Source organism: Ursus americanus, unplaced genomic scaffold (assembly GCF_024610735.1).
Source record: "Ursus americanus isolate L20-20 unplaced genomic scaffold, mUrsAme1.1.p SCAF_140, whole genome shotgun sequence".
In the NCBI taxonomy this organism is placed as follows: Eukaryota; Metazoa; Chordata; class Mammalia; order Carnivora; family Ursidae; genus Ursus; species Ursus americanus.
In genome coordinates, this window is record NW_028273722.1 from 43,335 (window position 1) to 64,161 (window position 20,827).

At 45.7% G+C, this 20,827-nt stretch overlaps 1 protein-coding gene, 1 non-coding gene and 1 pseudogene across 2 annotated transcripts in view; 2 read left to right on the top strand and 1 right to left on the bottom strand.

The window, feature by feature from the left end:
• The first annotated feature begins 2 nt into the window (after nucleotides 1-2).
• LOC123803586 (NBPF family member NBPF4-like) overlaps nucleotides 3-20,827 on the top strand; it is a 52,764-nt gene continuing 31,939 nt past the window's right edge. The window contains exons 1-7 of the mRNA XM_087860576.1: nucleotides 3-366; nucleotides 1,528-2,809; nucleotides 3,616-4,724; nucleotides 13,465-13,590; nucleotides 14,211-14,314; nucleotides 14,854-15,258; nucleotides 17,238-17,314. The gene's annotated coding sequence lies outside the window, so the exon portion shown is untranslated. The remainder of the gene's footprint in view (nucleotides 367-1,527; nucleotides 2,810-3,615; nucleotides 4,725-13,464; nucleotides 13,591-14,210; nucleotides 14,315-14,853; nucleotides 15,259-17,237; nucleotides 17,315-20,827) is intronic.
• Nucleotides 2,535-2,696, top strand: LOC123803649 (U1 spliceosomal RNA). The gene has a single exon (XR_006782932.1). It is a non-coding gene; the product is annotated as a U1 spliceosomal RNA (small nuclear RNA).
• Nucleotides 12,526-18,063, bottom strand: LOC148106693 (ATP synthase peripheral stalk subunit F6, mitochondrial pseudogene; annotated as a pseudogene).

Sequence of the window (20,827 nt, forward strand, 5' to 3'; positions counted from 1 at the left end):
TGTCCTTGGCACCTGCAGCCCATGAGTACAAAGCCCAGACAGAGCAGGACAGTCCTCCAGGAACTCACAAGTGCACTACTGGTAATGCTTTGCTGGAGGTAAAAAGTAACCTCTGCTGGACAGAAGCCAGACCTCCAGGACCCTGGAAGTCTCCTTGAACACCTAGAAATCCCTTTGGAAACTTCCTTATCTCTACCCTCCGCCCCCAATGTACAGGATATGATCATTCGCTCCTCAAAATCCCAGGGCAGCTCTTCTTGCCCAGGGGTCCCATCCCGGAGCTTCAGTACAAACACCCTTTTGCCCCGGAGATGCCTCAAGAGTTCTTTGCTGACCGTTCGCTCCTGGCCCACCTCGCATCAGCAGGTACCTAAGCGTAACACGTAAACACTAATTAAACTAGCCCTTGACCTGTAGACCTAAGACAGACAACCTGCAGAATTTGTAGAGAATTTATTGCCTCCCCCAGATCTATTTACCGCTGAGCTGAAGGAGGTAGACCCTTACATTGGTTTTCTATTCCTGTGATACCAAGTCGCCAGAAACGTAGCGCCCTAAAGAGAACACATTTTTTATCTTCCAGTTCTGAGGGTGCAAAGTCCCAACAAGGATCTCACTGGACTAAAATCCAGATGCCCACAGGGCCACCTTCCCTTCTGGAGGCTCTAGGAGAGGGTGGAAATTGGTCAGGGGAAGCCTCACTAACATGCAGTCGGGAGGTTTTAGCAAGGGAGCTCCTCTGCCCTCCTTACCTCCTGGGGCATTGCAGCCCCAAGGGGAAGAGACTGATCTGACCTGACAGGGACTTGACATTGCACATGGATACGCCCCCACTAACCCCGCCAGAGGAAGAAACGCTAGCCTCGTCCCCCAAGGAGACACCAGCACACAGCACACTTGCAACTTACGGTTTACCCCGATGGACTTTTAGAACAGCCTTCCCAACTGACCCCTTTGCTCCAAAAAGAAGAGCTTACCTCCCCTTTGTTCTCCGAACTCAAATATGGTTTTGCCACAGCTGGTTTGTCCCAGATCGCCTTTCCCTTTTATTCCCCACGAATCGACGCGGTGTCTATTCTTTAGGTTCACAAGACAGTGTGTCTCTTTGCCTGTTGCATCTGTTAGAGGCCCCTCCTCCATCCTCAGCCCCAGCCCCAGCCCCAGCCCCAGCAGGCAGGGCCCTCCTCACACAGCATCCTTCTGACCTCCTTCTCTGCCTCTTCCAGTGTTAAGGCTCCCTTGTCATTCCAGGGTGCCCAGGTTCCTGGCATTAGCATGGGCACCTCCTAGGGAGGGGGCATTATCCTGCCCACCACCACACCATGAAGTCAGGTGACAAGTACAGTTGGACGCCCCCTCCCCGCCCCCCAATCTTTTCTAATTTCAACAGTCCGGTCAAAGTAAACCACTACCTCAAGGCGCAATCAAGGCAAAGGCAGATCAGACCCCTAGCGCACTCCATCCATGACCCTATAATTGCCCAATACTAGTGTGTTCAGAGAGTACTTGTTTTGCTTTGTGTTCCAGACCTGGCTTTTTTCCCTCGAAAGGCCGACTTTGACTGCAGAAATCTCATCGAAGGGGAAGCGCCCAGCGGTGGAGGGACGGAAGGCAGTGGCAGAGTGGGGCGCCTGGGACCCCACCAAGCCCCTGCTGTGAACTCAGCCCTGAGGAAGTGAGCAGAAGGAATGGTTTCCTCTGGCCCTGCCCTGGACTGCGGAATCCTTGGGCGCCTACCCCGGGCGGCCAGGAGGGGGCGCCGAGACCCTGCCCTAGGAGCCCTCCAGGTGAAGCAGCAGGCCCGGGGATGTTTTCAGCCTGTGGGATGTTGCCGGCAGGTGTCAGCCCCAGTGCCCAGAGGAGGCGGACCTTTGTTCCCCGGGCCCCCCAACCCCCCGGGGTGTCCAGACCTGGAGGGGGGCGGCTGGCTTGGAGGCTGAGCTCCTGAGGTGCAGCCATCGCTCTCGGTTTCCTCCAAACCAGGTTCTGAGGAGAGGGAGAGAGGGCGGGGAGAGACGTATCGGCTCTTGGAGGGCTGGTGGCAAGTCCTCCCTCTGTTCCTCCCAGGCTGGCTCAGCCTTCCCTGTGCTGGGCGCTGGGGGGAGGGGTGTGTGTGTGTGTGTGTGTGTGTGTGTGTGTGTGTGTGTGTCTGAATGGGAGTGTGGAGGGGTCCGGAGCCAGAGCTGCAGGGAGAGGGTGGAGGAGTGGTAACCAAATCAGGGTGGAGGGAAGGAGGCGGAGGAGACTGTGAAGGCATTGACTGAGAGGAGAGCCGTGACGTCACGGACGGGGCGTGTCCGATGTAAATCAGGCAACGTTTAGGTGCGGTTCTGTGCGGTTGTATTGCCAGGGCTGTGGAAGTAGCAGAAGTAGCAGCGCTGTTGTTTCCAAGGTATTAGGAAGAACTGGGTGGAGGGTGAGGATGCTTGGGACAGGAGTGGGTGCCGAGGGTTTTGGGGTGTGGCTAGGCGAGTGAGCTTGTGTGCAAGGTGAAAGGCGGGTGTGGCTGGAGTGGGTTGGTGGCAGCGGGAGTCATACTTACCTGGCAGAAGAAATACCATGATCAAGCATTTAGTTTTCCCAGGCTGAGGCTCACCCATTGTACTGCAGGTGTGCTGACTCCTGTAACTTCCCCAAATGGCAGAAGCTCGGCTACATAATTTGTGACAGTGGGCGACTCCATCCGCACTCTCCCCTGGTGCTAGCTCTGTAACAGAAGTTTTTTGTTTGTTTGTTTGCTGTCTTGTTCTGTTTGGTCTTCTGGTCAGACCAAGCAGCGGATTCTGGAGACTTCAGACCTCAGTGTTGGGTAATATTCTCTTTTGCTGTTGCTCATCAAGAGTGCATGGTGGTCAGTGACTGTCCACAGCTCTCACTTGCCTGACATTTTGGGTGTTGGGTTTTTCATGCTGTTGTTCCTCCTGCAGCGAGGTGCCAGGTGCCCACCAGTGCTCTTTACTATCTCTGCTTATACAGTAGCTGGCTTGCAGACCTGTCATCCTGCAGAAGTGCTTTCTTTCACTTCCCATGGAACACTGGTCAGTGTTCCTTCTCCTTTCTGCCCTTCCCACATACCTGGCCAGTCACCCTACAAAGCCTCATCCAATGCCCAGACTCCCTGACCTTAATGAGGCCACGTTGTAGCCTACCAAGATAAGCCTTCCTCCCGAGGACCCTTCGGAGACTAGAGATGGTCCAGCTTGACCTACTTCGTTTATTGTAAGTTTACTTGGGGAAGTGATCTCTACACCCAAAGTAGGGATTGGGCTCCCGAAACCAGCTCCAGAGTTCTGTGCTCTGCCAATGGAGCCAGCTAGGCGCCCCTTGAGGGGCTTTGGAAGAGGCAAGTCTGTCCACTTGCAAAGGACCCATTGGGGTGGCACCAGAGACGTTTCCCAAGCAGCAGGCTAGCTCTTGGGCAAGGGGCCATGGGGCTTCTGCATGCTCTCGGGCTCAAGCAAAGACTGTCCTTAGAGCTGTACCTGCATTGTTGTGCAATTCCGAGCTGGAAGAGGTTTCTGGCTTCATGCTTTCGCCAGAGCTGGGGCTTTTTCTCTACTCAGTAAAAGCCTCTGTTCAGAATCTACACTGACCTGTTCCAACTTTTTCTCTTAGCAGAGCCACACCAATAGGGACTCACAGGAACTGGGTTACTCTTCTACCTGAAGCAACAAAACAACACTGCAACAGCATCACACAAGATGCCCGAAATGCAGATTTCCAAGATCCTGGGCATCAGGTAAAGAGGACAGCCATCCCAGACACGTGGAAACACCCAGGGGAGCGGAGCCCTACAAGTGCTCCAAGGTACTGCCTCCAGAGAGTTTCCAAGCAAGGCACCGGAGGGAAGGGCTGCTGAAGAGGAGCCCTGCGGACCTCGTAGAGTTGAGGACACTGGTCTGAGAGACCCCTGGACAGAGGAGAGACGGGGAGGACAGGGCTGTGCAAAGTCACCTAGCCAGAGCTGTGTTGGGGCCCTAGGGTGGTGTGCAGTGAGGTCCTGCTCAGGGCCTCCATGGAGGCAAGGCCAGCAAGTCAGGCGGCCATCCTTTGAACAGGACCTGGTGCTCACACAGTGCTGGGAGCAAAGCCTGTGCCCCACAGACAGACTGAGCAAAAGGCGAACCCTCCTAATTCCCGAGGCACAGGGTGGAGGACTCAGGGAGGACTTGCCACAGTACTGGGAGCTCATCGTTAGCCCTCCACGGAGCACTGCTCTGGACCACTGAACTAATCGTTAAAGCAACACCAGAAATGACCACACTGTTCCCAAGTAATTTAAATGCATCTCTGAACAAAGCTCGATATTATAGAAAACACAAAAATAGCCAGCAACCAACAAGGTAAATTCACAGTGTCTGGCATTCCATCCGACAGTCTGAGGTATGCAGAGAAGCAGGGGAAATGAGCCTCCTGGAGGAGACAGATCACTCCTCTGAAAATGACCCAGAGCCGACACCAAGGTGAGACTCACCAGAGAAGGACCAGAAAGCGTTTGTTTTAACTGCATCCCATCAGTTCAAAAGAGTCATCAGATTCATGGAAAATGTAAAAAAAAAAGATCTAATCTCACGTTAAGAGATGAAAACCACCCTGACTGAAGGAAACATACTGCAAGGGGCTGACGGCGACTAGAGAAGGCAGAAGAAAAAAGTTGGAAAGGAATCCTGCGGAGTCTGCAGTTGGTGGTGTTGCCATCTTAACCACCTTAACCCTTCCAATCGGTGAGTACAGGATGTCTTTCCACTTGTTTAGGTCTTCTGGAATCTCTTGCAGCAATGCTATGTAGTTTTCAGTGTACAGCTTTTGTGCCTCCTTGACTTGACTATTCCTAGATGCTATTCTGGTGGGTGCTGTTGGAAATGAAATTGTTTTCTTAATTCCCTTTTTGGATTGTTCATTGCTAGGGTATAGAAGCACCTGATTTTGTCTGTCTTGTGCTCTGCAACTCTGCGGAATTAAGTTATGCACTCTAGTAGCTGGTGTGTGTGTGTGTGTGTGTGTGTGTGTGTGTTTGGATTTTTCTCTAAATAGGGGCATGGTGTCTGCCAATACAGATACAATTTGACTCTTGAACAAACTGGGGGTTAGGGGTACAGATTCCCACACTTGAAAATCTGTGTGTCACTTTCGACTCCCCCAAAACATAACTACCACTGAAGCCTTACTGATCACAAAACAGTTGATTCACACATATTTTGTGTGCTGTTTGTATTATATACTTTATTCTTATACCACAGCGAGTTAGAGTAAAGAAAATGTCATTGAGGGGCGCCTGGGTGGCACAGCGGTTAAGCTTCTGCCTTCGGCTCAGGGCGTGATCCCGGCGATCTGGGATCGAGCCCCACATCAGGCTCTTCTGGTATGAGCCTGCTTCTTCCTCTCCCACTCCCCCTGCTTGTGTTCCCTCTCTCGCTGGCTGTCTCTATCTCTGTCAAATAAATAAAAAAAAATCTTTAAAAAAAAAAAAGAAAAAAAAAGAAAATGTCATTGAGAAAATCACGAGGAAGAGAAAATACATCAACACTACTATACTATATTTATCTAAAAAAATATTCCACCTCTAAGTGGATGCACGTTGTTCTGTTCAGTTGAAACCCACGTTATTCCCCAGTCAATGACAGTTTTATTGGTTCCTTTTCAAATGTTTTTCCCTCACCTGCAGGGTTTTTTTAATTGATTTACAGTTGATACACCATGTGACGTCAGTTTCACATGACAACACAGTGATTGGACAGCTCTACAGATTATATTATGCTCATTAGATGTGTAGCTACTCTCCGTCACCATGCAGAGCTGTTCCTGTACCACCGAGTATATAATGTGATCTTTGTCCTCTTAACATTTTTTAAAATCCTCACTGTGGACGATGTTTTGACAGAGTGTAGAATTCTATGCCCTATCCCCCCAACCCACCACTACCGCGGGCCACCTGTGGACTTTGCCAAAGAGAAGCAGTGACAGACCGGAGGTTCCTTATGTCAGGTCATGGCAGGCCCTGATCTTGGACGAGGATGCTCAGCCTAGGCCAGGGAAATACAGATGAGCAGGAACCATTCTTTGCAAGCCCAGCACCAATTTGAAAGACCAGGGTGACCCTTCTAGACCCCTGCAGGGATGGCTCAGCACCTAGGAGCTGGCCCTATATAGATGTCCAGAAAAAGGCAGGTCCCCAGCCTGGTCCCAACTCCCTGACTTAGACATAGGAGAAGGTTAATGGTGCCACAAGCTCTTTTTCCTACGCTGATGGGGGGAGGGGAGCCTCAGTGCCAGTGCAGGAGGGAGCATCAAAGGGAACCTTTAGCTGTTGACCTAAAGGTCGGTGGGAAGAGCCCACCCAGGGGACCAAGTGTACTTAAGATCCACCCAGGGGACCTGGGTGACTCAGTTGGTTAAGCGTCTGCCTTCAGCTCAGGTCATGATCCTAAGGTCCTGGAATGGAACCCCCCATCGCGCTTCCTGGTCCACAGGGAGCCTGCTTCTTTCTCTCCTCTGCCTGCTGCTCCCCCTGATTGTTGTGTCTCTTTGTTTGTCAAATAAATAAAGATAGAAATTTAAAAAAAAAAATCATCCAGATCTTGCCAGCTGCTTTCCTGTGTCCTGCAGCTCTCACTTTCTCCCCGAATCTCCAGCCAGCTGGGTATCCCCTGTCTTTGCCTTCTGCCCCCTGGTCTCCTTGTGCCACCTGGAGGTCTCCTCCCTTAGGTCGCCTGCCCCCTTGTGGATTCCAGGGGAACTGCCAGGGCCAGAGGCTGAAGGCATAGGCCCTGAATCCCTGACTCCAATGTGAGGTCAGAAACCAGGCTCTAAGTCACCCCCTGCTGGGACTCCAGGATATGGCACCTCACCAGGGAGTGTTTGCCTGGGGACACAAGGACCCATTGATGTGGGACTGTTACCTTTTTTCTTTTTCTTTTTCTTTTGGTGAAATTTACATGCAATCACGTTCACCCATTGTGGAAGTCCCCTAGGATAACACAGTTGTTCAGCTAGTACCCTAGTTTGTTTTAGAGTCTCCTTCCCCTTCCCACACCCCCTCCAGCCCCTCTGCAGACAATCTCCACTCCGTCCTCCAGCCCCAAGCAACCTTGATCTGCTTTCTGTCTCCATACAGTGCTCCTTTCTGGACAGTTTACAGAAATCGAAGGAGACAACACGTAGTTCTTGGTGACTGGCTTCTTTCTCTGAGCATGCTTGTAGGGTTCTTCCACGCTGTTGCTTGGACCAGATTTCTCTGCCTTTTGTTGCTGAATAGATTCCATGGTACAGATAGGCCACATTTTGTTTGTCCATTCACCAGTCGATAGCACTTCGTGTTGCTGTCAGTTTTTCTCCTATTGTGAATAATGCTGCCCCGAATCTTTCTGAATGAGGCTTGCGTGAACAACTGTTTTTATTTCTCTCAGATAGATTTCTAGTTGTGGAATTGCTGGGACCTATGGAAAGCTTGTGTTTCACTCTTAAGAACTCTCAAGGTGGCTTCCAAAGCGGTTCTTTTATTTTACGTTCGTTCCCACAGCAATATAGGAGGGTCCAGTTTCTCCACATTCTCAGCAACACTTGGCACTGTCTTTTGAACATAATCGCACTAGTTGGTGTAAAGTGGTACCTGGTTTTACTGGCATTTCGTGAGGACTAATAAGGTTGATTACTTTTTTGTGTGCTTATGAGCCATTTATTGGTCTTCTTTGGTAATGTGTGTATTCAAGTGTTCTACTGGCATTAAAAAGTGTGTAGCTTCTGCCCATTGAGTGAGTTCAAAGTACTCTTGCCTCTTGTGAATGTGAGTCCTCATTGGGTATTTAATCTGCAAATATTTTCTCCTAATCAGTGGCTTCTCTGTTCCTTTTCTCAGTGGTATCTTCTGATGCAAAGAAGTTCATCTCAAGCTTTTCTCTTCCATACTGTGCTCTTGCTGTAGTGACTTAGAACTCTTTGCCCAATGCAAACTCCTGACCATTTTCTCCTATGTGTGCCCCTTGAATGGTTGTTTTGGCTCTTACACTTAGCTCTGTGGCCAGTTTGAGTTCATTGCTGTGTATGGTGTGATCTCCAGCAACAGCCGTGGGGGAGCTTTGTCCTGCCAGGTGCAGGAGAACCTGGAGGTAACCTGGAGGTAGCTTGTGTGTACAGGGCAGTCCTACTCCTCTCCTTGGCCCCACCTACAGGTTAATCTCCCCCAGGCCAGGAAAGGGGATTTCACCTTCCCACACCTGTTAGTGATGGGCTGAGTACCTTTGGGGAGGCAAGATAAATTGGGCTGGTGGTCCCATACTATGTATACTCCCCATTCTCTGGGACTAGGTACAGAGGAGCTCCAACAGCCCCAGGGCAGTCCTAGTCAGAGGTGTCTTTAGGAGCCCAAACACACTGAGAGCAGGAGAAGATTACACAGAAAGGATACAAGGGATCCCAGGGGATCTGGGTTGGGTTCCTAGAGGGTCTTCTATGGGTAGGTGGGAAAGAGGACTCGCAGACAGCAGGAACTCAGGAAATAGGTCCAAAGGGAGTGGAGCAGATTGGAGGCATTTCCCAGAGTTTGAACTATTTTTGCCAACCTGAAATTCATGGTGTGTGCCGGACCATCAAAGGTGCCTGGAGGGACACATGGCTGGCTCCGTGAGGGAAAATGTGCAACTCTTGATCTCAGAGTCATGAGTTGGAGCCCATGTTGGTGATGGAGCCTAGCTGAAATTTAAAATAATAATACTAAAAAATAAAAAATACGCAGGTGCATGCATCAGGAATCCAGAGTTACTCCTTCTAAGGAAAGGATGGGACAGCTACCTCGGTCCTTGCAGATCAAGAGCCATGCTGAGCTGGAGAATCCTCAACGTTGCCTGACTTTTCCCAAGATCAACCCAGAGACTCTGCACTTTTAATATTTGTTGGGTTTCCCGTGTGTGGCCTGAGGTCCACTGGCAGACAAAAGTTGACACCCTAAGTACAGAAGTAGACCAAGAAATGGAAGAGTACCTGGATGCACCACATTACTCTCTGCCCGCACTGCAGCCTCACTGAAAACGGGAATGGGCATTCGAAATCCCTGGTATGCAACACAGGTTATGAAAAAAATGGAAAGTTTGGGTTAACAGTTTAAATGATTGTGCCCTCAGACTGAATTTGATGGCAATTGCAGACTGTTGAACATTTTCTAGGTTCTGCAGGTGGAAATGGGAGACTACGGGACAAAGCAATTATACAACTCAGAATAACTTTGGTAACTTAGTATCTTCATACTTGACACAGTTTTGGTATTTTGTCTGATCCGAGGGTCTCATGCTTCTATCTAAGCATATTTGTACAAGGAAGTGGATATCAATACCTCACCTAAAATCCATACCACTAAATGTGCCAGTGCTCATTCCTAACGGTAGTTTAGGCTCCTTTCTGACTGCCTGTATTTACCTTGACTGATTCTGAAGGCAGCCCATTCTGGCCCATGTGTACTTCTCTTTGGCCCCATCTACAGCTTAAGCAGAACATCTGAGCAGGCTCCATCACTGAGGGAAGGATATAGGTCAGACAGGTAACAAAGAGAAATGGGGGCACTTGGGTCAGCAGAAAGAAAGTATGCCTATAAGTGGGTTGATTCCAGAGAGGGCCATTTCATTGCTTTTTAAAAAATATTTTATTTACTTATTTGAGAGAGAACATGAGAGAGAGCGTGGGGGAGGGGAGAAGGAGAGAGAGAAGCAGACTCCCCACCCAGCAGGGAGCTGGACTTGGGGCTTATCCCAGGACCCTGGGATCCTGACCTGAGACAGAGACTGACTCTTAACCAATTGAGCCACTCAGGCACCCCTTAAAATAATTTTTAAAAAATTCCGGTGTACTTAACATATAGTGTTACATTAGTTTCAGGTAAGATCATGGTATTTATTTTTTAACTTCCATTTTTTAAAGATTTTATTTCCTTATTTAAGTAGAGGAAGGGTGGGGGCAGAGGGAGAAAAATCCCAAGCTGACACTGCAATGAGCATGAAGCCGAAACTGGGGCTTGTTCCCACGACCCTGAGATCACGAACTGAGCTGAAATCAAGAGTCAGAGGGTTCAACAACTAAGCCAACCGGTTGCCCCTTGGAATTTCTAAGAATAATATGTTTAGTGTTCTCTCTGAAATGGGCACTGAGTATTGAGCAATGCTGAGAGAAACCATGGTACCCATAGGCGCCAAGGTCAGATGGGCCAAAATGTAACACAGTGGCATATTGATTATTTTGAATTGAAGCTACTTGAAGAGCAACTGGTGCAAGGACACTCGAACCCTCTTCTGTCTTCCTGAATGCAGGAAACCAATCTCCCGTATGTAAAAGGCATCTCATGTACTAAGAAGTAAAAAAACTTCCTTCTCACCAGGGACTTTAAAGCAGAGATTCTAAATTCTGCTTAGAACTCCCTTCAAATTAAAACTCCCAAACATCCCTCAGAAATGTACTGTGTCCTTGTCTAAAATACATAAAAACTACCTTAATACTTTATATTTCTTTAAAGGTCTCCATTTCAATATCAGTTCTTCGTAGGCATGCAATGTCTCAGATAAACTTAATTTTTAGTTTAGCTGGAAGACCTTGAAAGGTAAAGGAGGAACTTTTCCTTCCTTACATACCTTTGCCCAGGGAAATGAAATTGGACTCTTGCTGATTTAGAAGTTACACCTACGCAATGTGGGGAAAAGAAGGGAAACAGCATTCCTTACAGCTACTCATTTCCCTTCAGTGGAGGTGGCCTGGAAAGAAAGAAGAAAGAAAGAAGAAAGAGAAAGAAAGAAAGAAAGAAAGAAAGAAAGAAAGAAAGAAAGAAAGAAAGAAAGAAAGAAAGAAAGAAAGAAAGAAAGAAAGAAAAAAGAAAGAAACCAAGCAAGCAGGAGAGAGAGGAGGGGAGGGAGGAAGGAAGGAAGAAGGAAGGAAGAATGAATGGATGCATGGATGGAAGGAAGGAAGGAAAAGAAGGAAAGAGAGAGAGGGAAAGAGGAAGGAAAGAGAGGGAGGGAGGAAGGGAGGGAGCGAGGAAGGAAAGAAGGAAGGAAAGAAGGAATGTATCCTGGTCAATTTTCCTAGTAAACATCTAGTGAAGAACCGGTTGGTAAACACCCAAATGGTGGTGACTGTTCGGAGGGTCCCTCCATGACATGCTTTCAGGAGGGTGTATCTGACGTGTATAAAACTATTTAGAGAACCAAACCTAGAATCTGTGGATTAATACGGCTTCATTCCATAGAACTGGTCCCAAGAGCTATGTAAGCATAGCCATGGGAAATCACCCCAAACAGCTCCACTTTGTGTGGTGAGCTCACACATCACTTGAGACCATATATGTTTCGTCTGTGCCAGAACATGTCCTCATGTGGGAAGCAGGTTCTTGCAGTTAGTGTTGGTGGTCTCAGTTGCTTTGCTGGTACCTCATAATTTTACCCTTGAAAATGTGAGTAAAACTTGATAGTGCTTAAGATTTATGATTTGGGGCAACTGATTTGGCAAAGCAACCCTTTCTATCATCCCCATATTTGTTGGATGTGCTCTTACGCAATTCTCTGGTCTTTCTTGAAATAGTTGCCATTGGCCAAAGTTAAGGCAGGATAATCTGTGTACAGAGTAACTGTTGGATCATGGATTAAATGTTTCGTGGCCATTATGGCCAAATTTTTTGCTAAGGTATCTTCCAAAACCATGTATCGTTCTTTTGCACGTGCCCATTTGCAACTCCAAAAGCCCACAGGGATGTTTCCCTGCTACCTTGTAGTCCTTGTCATCAATTCCCTGTTAGTTCAGGATTATAACAGATCTCATTATTTTTTTAAAAAAGATTTTATTTATTTATTTATTTGACTGAGACAGAGAGAGAGAGAGCACAAGCAGGGGAACAGCAGAGGGAGAGGGAGAAGCATACTCCCCATTGAGCAGGGAGCTCAATGCGGGGCTCCATCCCAGGATCTTGGGATCCTGACCTGAGCTGAGGGCAGACTCTTAACCGACTGAGCCACCCAGGCGCCCCAACAGCTCTTATTAAATCCCACATGCCATCTATCATAACTCTCTGTCTTGTTTTATACAATTTCCCATAGTTACAAATACAGCAGGGATAAGAAAAGATGAAGTACAGGGAGCAATCTTACCTTGAAACGGTCCGTTCATTTTTGGGAAATTTGTCACACCACATCTGGGTGAAAAATTGATCCTTGGCATGGCCTTAGCCGATGACAATTCCCTTAACTCAAATCGCCAGGAACACACCTCCCATGAAACAAGTTGGGGCTTTTATTCCTTGCAGCCAGAAAGAACACCCCCCATGGTCTCAGGAAGAGAGCGTTAGAAACCCCCCATGGTCTCAGGAAGAGAGCGTTAGAAAGAACCTATTGTAGATAGGAAATGCCCTTCACAGTGTCCTTCATGTTACAAGGGTTAGGGAACATCATGTGAACGTGTCGAATAGATTTTTACTGTTTTTCTTTGACTTTCTTTTTTTTTTACACCCAACATCACCAAATCATTCATTTGGAATCAGAATTCAAAGAACACGTGACAGTTGAGAAATGTATGTTTATTCTGATCCAGTTGTACAACGAATCTAGCTCAAATTACCAAATAAATGTTACATTATTTCTTCAGGACTGGGGCTTTTCGATGACTTCAAATTTAGGATCTTCAGATTTGAAGTCCGGGCACGTATTCATGTCTGCTCCACCATACATTTGCTTAAGCTTGAAGAGCTCTCTCTAGGTCTTGCTGGAGCTCTGGGCCAGTATCAGCATGTCCTCCAGAAGCTTCATTCTGTAGTCTCTAACCATGTCCACAAAGAGTTTCTGTACAGGATCAAGCTCCTTATCAGATGCCACTGCTGGAACACCAGTGTTGCTCCTCAAATGCACTGAGCCTGTAGACCGAATGAGAGAAGAGAACCTGAAGAGCCTCTGAAAAATCAGGGAGATTGTCTTCCTTGCACTCAGTCCGCAGAGGCCAGAGCTTCCGCTGCTCCCACAATTCTGCTTCCGGCCCTGGCTCAGCCCTCACCCGCCTTCCCAGGATCTCAAGGTGTTACCGATTTTTTTTTCTTTATAGAGATCAGCCTACATGTTTCTAAAGATTAAAAACCCAGGAGAGTAGAGATAAGCATCTGAACTAGTTCTCTACTGATAGTATTAACAAATTAGAAAACCGGTGGTTTAAAGCAACAAAGAGCATTTGTTACCTCACAGTCCTATGGCTCAGGAGTCTGGAATTACGAGGATGGGTTCTCTGCTCACAGAATTGGTCAGTATGTCATCCCCACACGAAGCCGTCTGATAGTGACCTTGTTGTGGTTCTCTCTCCCAGGAGGGGCTGCCCTCACCATCTCACTCCTCTGGGATCCTCTTCCCTGACCCTGATTTGTGTCTGTCATCATGCTTTCAGTTTACCCAGGTGGCTTAGGAGGAAGGTTAGAACTGTGGAGCCCAGAACTGATCTCTGCTGTCTCTTCTCCAGGGGCAGAATAAATGACAGAGGTCTTCATAAAGAAATGACTCCCATGAGGGCTGACATCCCCCAGCAATTGGAGCCGAGGAGGAAACGCCCTAAAAACCCAAGTCATGGAAGCAGGACCCACATGAGGTAGGAGCCCTTCCCAGAAATGTCCCCTTTCTCCGTTGAAAGCCACCTTGGATGAGGGACTTGGTCTGCTCAAACCGGAGTCAGTCTTGTGAGCACTGGGGCGTCAGAATCTCCATCCTAGGCTCTTTGTTTGAAATAGGCTTTTTTTCATACATGAGAATCTCCTTGGAGTTTTTGTCTGAAATGCAGCTTCTTTGCCTTATTCCCAGGGGATTCTAACAAGCACCACAGTGACTCTGATGTAGGTGTCCTTTAGCTCTGCAGCAGGTGCCCAGGGACTGGAGCCCTGTCTGCTACATGATGTCCCAGTTCACATCTAACTTTCCAGTGGCTCATGCTGGCTTTCCTAATTTATAGTATACATTTTCTATCATACAGGAGATACATATGCTCAAAGAGACAATTAAATGATCCAGTAAAGCGTATGTGACCTGTGGTGAAGCTGCTATCGGACTCTTGGACAGCTTCTCTGAAGGCTGTGCTTTTATTGCTTCAGCACAGACCTGGGATAGGGTTGGAACGGAAATATGGTTGGGACTGGAGATCAGTAAAAGTTCGTCATTCCTGGTAACTGTTATTTATCCACTTGACAAGTATTTACTGAATGTTTCACCTGGCAGGCTGTCATGGAGGCACTGGGGACATGGCTGAGCAAGGCAGACTGATGCCACCTCTCAGGAAAATGAATGTTGGCACAGGAGTCGGATATCTGATCGATAATCACGTAAGTGCATTTTATTTGTGATCATGATGAGTGTTACGTAATACACTTGTGTGCTGTGATCCTGGTCTATTAGCCAGTGATTTAAAAGTGAATAAAAGGAAGAGAACTATATCGCTGTGAGAAAAGATTTGTCCCCAAATAGGCCTTCTGGTGTTTTTAACAGTGGAAATGCTTACATTTAATCCAAGGTCTCCTGAAAATTACTTATGCATTTTTAAGGGGAACTTTTAATTTCAGTGTCCCCTGAAATTCTGTTGTGGGTTTCTGGAGGGTGCATTAGGTGCCTCGACAGGGAAGCTTGCAGCCAAGGCCATTGTGGGGGCTCTCCTGCCATCAAGTGATAAAGGAGTTTGGGGCAATGTCTTAATCTCTCTGGGCCTCAGTTTCCTCATCTGTAAGATAAGGTTGTTATTCAAATTCTCCAAAGTCACCTCCTGCTCAGATTCTGTGAGTGCATGAGGGACTGAGATGCCTGTTAAGCAGCCCTGGGGACTGCAGCTGAGACCTGACTTGGTCTCTTCTCTGCGTGTCTCCTGCAGGAGCCTGAGCTGAGCCCACACTGAAAACAGAGAACAGAGGGAGCCAATGAAAGACAGAAAAGCAGCACGTTTGGAGGATGAGAATAACCCAACGATGTCCAAGGCAATGGTGAAGCAGGTGGTTGGCGCAGGAGGTAAGAAGAAGGACAAGTTGAGTTCAGAGAAATCAGGGGAGACCACGGAATGCATACAGCAGCTTCCAACTCTGCAAGGAAGGAGGACTAAGAGAGTAACTTAGGCCACAGTGAACCTGTGCACCTGCCGACGAGCCCCACAGGATGGAGCGGGCTTGGTTTGAACTGCTGGGAAGCACCAATTCCAAGAGGAGGAGGATGTGACCATGAGGCTCTGCCCCAGACGCCTAGCCTCGACCTTGGAGCTGCCCTCATGGTCGATGTCCTCCACGTAAGTGTGGGCTTAGAGGGATCAATGATGTTTGGATAAGGGTTGGAAATGTCCATTCTCACTGCAGATAGTTCTGCCCTAAGGTCAGGGAGGCCCAGGGTAGTGGACCATTGCATCTGAAGCCACATGATATTAATAATATTCTTAATAATGCTGCCTGGGGGTCATGAATGGAAAGGGTCAAGGATCTACTCAGAAAGTGAAGGTTTAGGGAATATAATATTTGAGTGGAGTCAAGTGTAGTGTAGTGGGAGAAAAGTTATTGCATTTAACAGCACCTGATGACTTCCGGGGAAACAAAGCTGACGCTAATCATGGCTCTAGATGCCAAATAACAAAGCAAACCACTTTCTTGCATTGGTCGTAGAGAAACAGGAAGCCCTTAATGCACATAACATGCTGGAAAGTTGCTCTGCCAGGAGGGTCATGCAATAAAACAGATCACCTGGCCGGTGGCAGAAGAAAGGGCTGGGCTGAGTTTGTGACAGTATCCCTTAGGTGGTGGAGAAAAAGGGTTGGGGCTTTTGAAGTTACAAGTGAGCTGGCTCATAGTAACATTACACCATCTTGAGAAAACATATCTAGCAAAATTTTGGATTCGATGGACACTAAAAATTTAGTCCACGATCTGCAATAATTCTTTTTTTTAATGCAATGATGATTTTAATTTTTGTACTTTGTTATTTGATTACTGTCGAAGTTGAATATTTTCTCTTAAGTTAATTATCTTAAATACTTTTTATGTGACAGTCTGTTTAAGATTTGAAGTACGTAATTGACACAGTATACTTCAGTTCCTTAGGGCAATGAGAAAACCATAGTAGCCTTGTGTATTGGTTGGTTATTGATTTATAAAACTGTACTAGTTTTCAACATGAAATTATGGGGATATTGACTAGTCCAGAAGCCTTGTTAACCATATACTATAAAGGAAGTTGAAGAAAAACATGCTAAGGTGAAAATGCATACAATGTTCCCCCCAAATTAAAAATTCCCAAATACAAATATGCTTTAAATGCAAAGAGTCAAGGCCTACTGTTGGAAGCTGTTCACTAGTACTGAGGAAGGTCATCAATTCACTCTACTTCTTTGTATCTAGTTAATTTTCTCCTCTGGGAAACAAACTGAGGGCTTCAGAGGAGAAGGGGTGGGGGAATGGGATAGGCTGGTGATGGGTATGAAGGAGGGCACATATTGCATAGTGCACTGGGTGTTATATGCAAGTAATGAATCATGGAACTTTACATCAAAAACTAAGGATGTACTGTATCGTGACTAACATAATATAATAAAAATATTATTTAAAAAAAAGAAAATACGGTAGGAATAGAGACTGGATTAGCTAGGTAAGGATAAGTACAAGTTACCTCTAGGTGTATCCAGAATTGTTGACAGTTCCCTCTGGGCATATTAGATGATGGTAATGAATGGTGAAACAAATTTCTAATTCTGCCTGTTACTTGGGCGTAGATTTCTGATGTTTTCCATAAGGACAGATTGATTTCAGGAGAGCCTCAATTGAGAATGTCTGGGGAAGGCACCTAAAACAATCAGATTAAAATAATATGTGAGTAGGTTGAAGTTGAGCACTGCAATCATTCTTTCACAGATTATCCACTGTTGGCTTGAGCCAAAAATGACTTTTCCATTCTTAGAAAACCAAAGGGCACCTGGGTGGCTCATTCAGTTAAGCGTCTGACTCTTGGTTTCAGCTCGGGTCATGATCTCATGGTAGTGAGGTCAAGACCCGAGTTGGGCTCCACGCTCAGCCCAGGGTCTGCCTCAGATTCTTGCTCCCTCTGGGAGTCTGCCCCTCTGTTCTCCCAGCTCGCACTACTCTTTCTCTCTAAAATAAATAGAATCTTTTAAAAATTAATGACGCTCAGAAATAATGAGATTTAAACACATCCTATGATGACTTTGATGAATAACAAGTCAAGCAGCTTTTTGTTTTGTTTTGTTTTGTTTTGTTTTAACAGAGAGCAGAACTGTAATTCAGGATGTCAGTGGAAGAGGCGAGTAATATCCTATCCTCTCAACATCCAAATGTAAACAGGTAAAAGAAGGAATGTATAGAATTATATGTCATGTACACAATGATTGGTTGGTTATAAACAAATTGAAATAAATCTGTGTTTATATTGACTCTTGAGCCCTGTCAAATAGGCAGAGCATTGGGAAACAAAAACTGGACCGAAAGTCATTTGCATACTTAGACTTTGGAAAACCATTAGACAAACATGAATCAAACACATATAAAGCTGTTTGTGTGCCACATTTTAGGCCATCAAGGGTGAACTTTAGGAGAGACACCTAATACTGAATGGATGCTTTGGTTTTTTTGAGACATGTCACCTGAGCCACTGGGAATTTGAACTTGTGAGTCACAGAGGTGAGCAAGCTTTGCCTGATAGGATGTTAAGTTCAAAGCCTAAAGAGGTAACTTAAATATGCTACACACACCACTCACGACTTAAACCAAAGATCTTTCTCTCTTCCTTGGGGGAATGAAGCTGACGCAAAGGACTACAGCTTCTGTTGCAGAATCAGGACCTGATGCTTACAGACTCATGGGAGTGGACACCTACTTCAGATTTGAAGTAGGAGCCATTGTCTCCAACGGTAACTCAGTCACACAACTGAGTCACACACAGCCCTCAGCCTGCCACTATTAATTGTTTTAATGCTGTTGGTATCATTTTATAATAGATCACATCAGAAAGAAGACGAATCAGGTTTGGGTACCATTCATGGTATTTGATGGATATATCATTGCATACCGTCCCAAGGCTTCTGGTAGTACATAGTGCTGGCAGTAGATTATTCAAGACTAAGTAAAATAATAAGAGAAAACATTGGCCCTTAAATTTCTCAACTGTGGTATCGCATCTAAACACAAGATAGATTAGCAGCCTTACCAACTGAGTGGTTACTCTTAAGGAAAGTTTATTAATGAACATACAAAGCATTTCACATGCATTCGTCCACAAGACTCTTTGTAGAGCTATTTACCTTTTCTTTGGGCTGCTGAGAAAACTCCAAGTGAATGGAATAAGATTCTTGTCACCTGGCAAATACCTAAATCTCCAAAGATATGGTCACTGGCAGATCTAGCTTGACTCTGAAAAGCATTTGTTTGTATCAAGATAAAACATCTACATGTAGACTGGTGATGGGTAGTAAGGAGGGCACGTATTGCATGGTGCACTGGGTGTTATATGCAACTAATGAATCATCAAACTTTACATCGGAAACCGGGGATGTACTGTATGGTGACTACACAATATAATAAAAAAAACATTAAAAAAATCTACATATAAAACTCAGATGTGTTTTATGTGATCGCAATGCCTAACTGAAATGTGAAAAGTGATACCATTGATAATAGCATGAAGCCTGAAATACTGAGGGATAGATCTGAGTGAAAATCACAAAATATTTCACAGAGAAATGAATGAAGCCATAGGAAATGAAGAGAAATTCTTATTCATGGGTCCCAAGCTTCAGTACTGTTCAAACATCAATTTCCCCCATCTGATATATATACACTCAATTGAATCACTCTCAAAATCTCAGCCTTTATCCTTGGTAGAAAGTGACGAGTTGATTTTAAAATTCATAGAAAACTGTAAATGACCTAGTGTGCCCCAAAGACGTGTGAAACAAAGAACCAAGTTTGAGGGCTAGCTGTACCTAATTTGAAGAACTATTCTGAAGTTATAGTAATCGATACAGATTGGTATTGGCATATGACAGGTAAGCAGATCAATAAAATGGATTACGGATTCCAAAAAGAAACTAACATCTATACGGAGAAGAGGTTTTTGATAAACGTGAGAAGCAAAGCATTGTAAGAAGTATAATCTTTTGACTTAAAGCAGTAGCTTAAGTAATATCCTCTGCCTTCTTCACAGAGACTAGCACATGGAAGTGGTAGCTGGGCACCTGGGTGCCTTCCTTCTATGAAAACAGAAAAGTATTTAATATACTTCATAGTCATTTTAATCAAAAGCAAATCATCTTAATAAAAACACATAACTGGCCTTAAAAATAAATTGTAACAAACTGTGAAAAGAAAAAAAAAAGAAGAAGTATAATCTTTTGGAGGTCCTGGTGGCTCAGTTGGTAAAGTGTCCAACTCTTGATTTTGGCTCAGCTCATGATCTCAGGGTCCTGGGATCTAGCCCTGCATCAGGCTCCATGTTCAGCAGGGGGTCAGCTTGGGATTCTCTCTCTCTCTCCCTCTGCCCCTCCCTCCCCAAAATAAATAAACAAATCTTTTAAAAATGTATAATCTTGGGGCGCCTGGGTGGCTCAGTCGTTAAGTGTCTGCCTTCGGCCCAGGGCGTGATCCCAGAGTCCTGGGATCGAGTCCCACATCAGGCTCCTCCGCTGGGAGCCCGCTTCTTCCTCTCCCACTCCCCCCACTTGTGTTCCCTCTCTCTGCTGGCTGCCTCTCTCTCTGTCAAATAAATAAATAAAATCTTTAAAAAAATATATAATCTTTCACTAAGTGGTCAAGTGTAATATTTTCAGCACATGAATATGGATATGACCTATGTATATGCATGTGAAAATAAATACATAAAATTGGAATCATAACTCACACCATGCAGAAATTAGCCTAAAATAGAGTATGGGCCTAAATAGAAATCTTAAAATGTTAAGACTTTTTGAAAAAAACGTAGTAGAAAAGTCTTTAGGAGCACCTGGGTGACACAGTTGGTGGCTCATCTGACTCATGATTTTGACTTAGGTCCTGAGCTCATGGGTGGTGGGATCAGGCCCAGAGTTGGCTATGCACTCAGTGGGGAGTCTGCTTCAATTTCTTTCCCTCTTTCCCTCCCCCTACTTGCTCTCTCTCTGTCACTTTCTCGCAAATTAAATAAATAAATCTATAATTTTTAAAAGAATTTGTTTATTTGAGAGAGACAGAACACAAGCAGAGGGGCAGGCAGATGGAGAGGGAGAAGCCGACTTTCTGCTGAGCAGGAAGCCTGAAAGGGGGCTCAATCCCAGGACCCTGGGATCATGACCTCAGCTAAAGGCAGATGAGTAACCAACCGAGCCACCCAGGCACCCCAATAAATAAATCTTTAAAAAAGTGTTTAGAACATAATGTTGGACAATGATTTCTTTCTGTTTTTTTTTTTAACAATTTTATTTATTTATTTGACAGAGTGAGAAAGCACAAGCAGGGGAGCAGCAGAGGGAGAGGGAAGAGCAGACCCTCCGCAGGGCAAAGAGCCCGATGTGGGGCTAGATCCCAGGACCCTGGCATCACAACACTTAACCGACTATGCCACCCAGGCGCCCCCAGACAATGGTTTCTTAGATATGACACCAAAATTGTGATTAATGAAAGAACAATTTTGGACTTCATCAAAATTGAAAACTTCTGCTCTTCAGAAGACATTGGTGAGAGAATGCAAAATCAAGGGAAAACATAGAAGGAGAATATATTTATAAATTACATATCTGGTGAAGATCTCCTAATAGAACCGTTGAAAGAACTCTCAAAAGTTAAGAAGACAAACAATCCAATTGAAAAATGGGTAAAAGAAAAGTG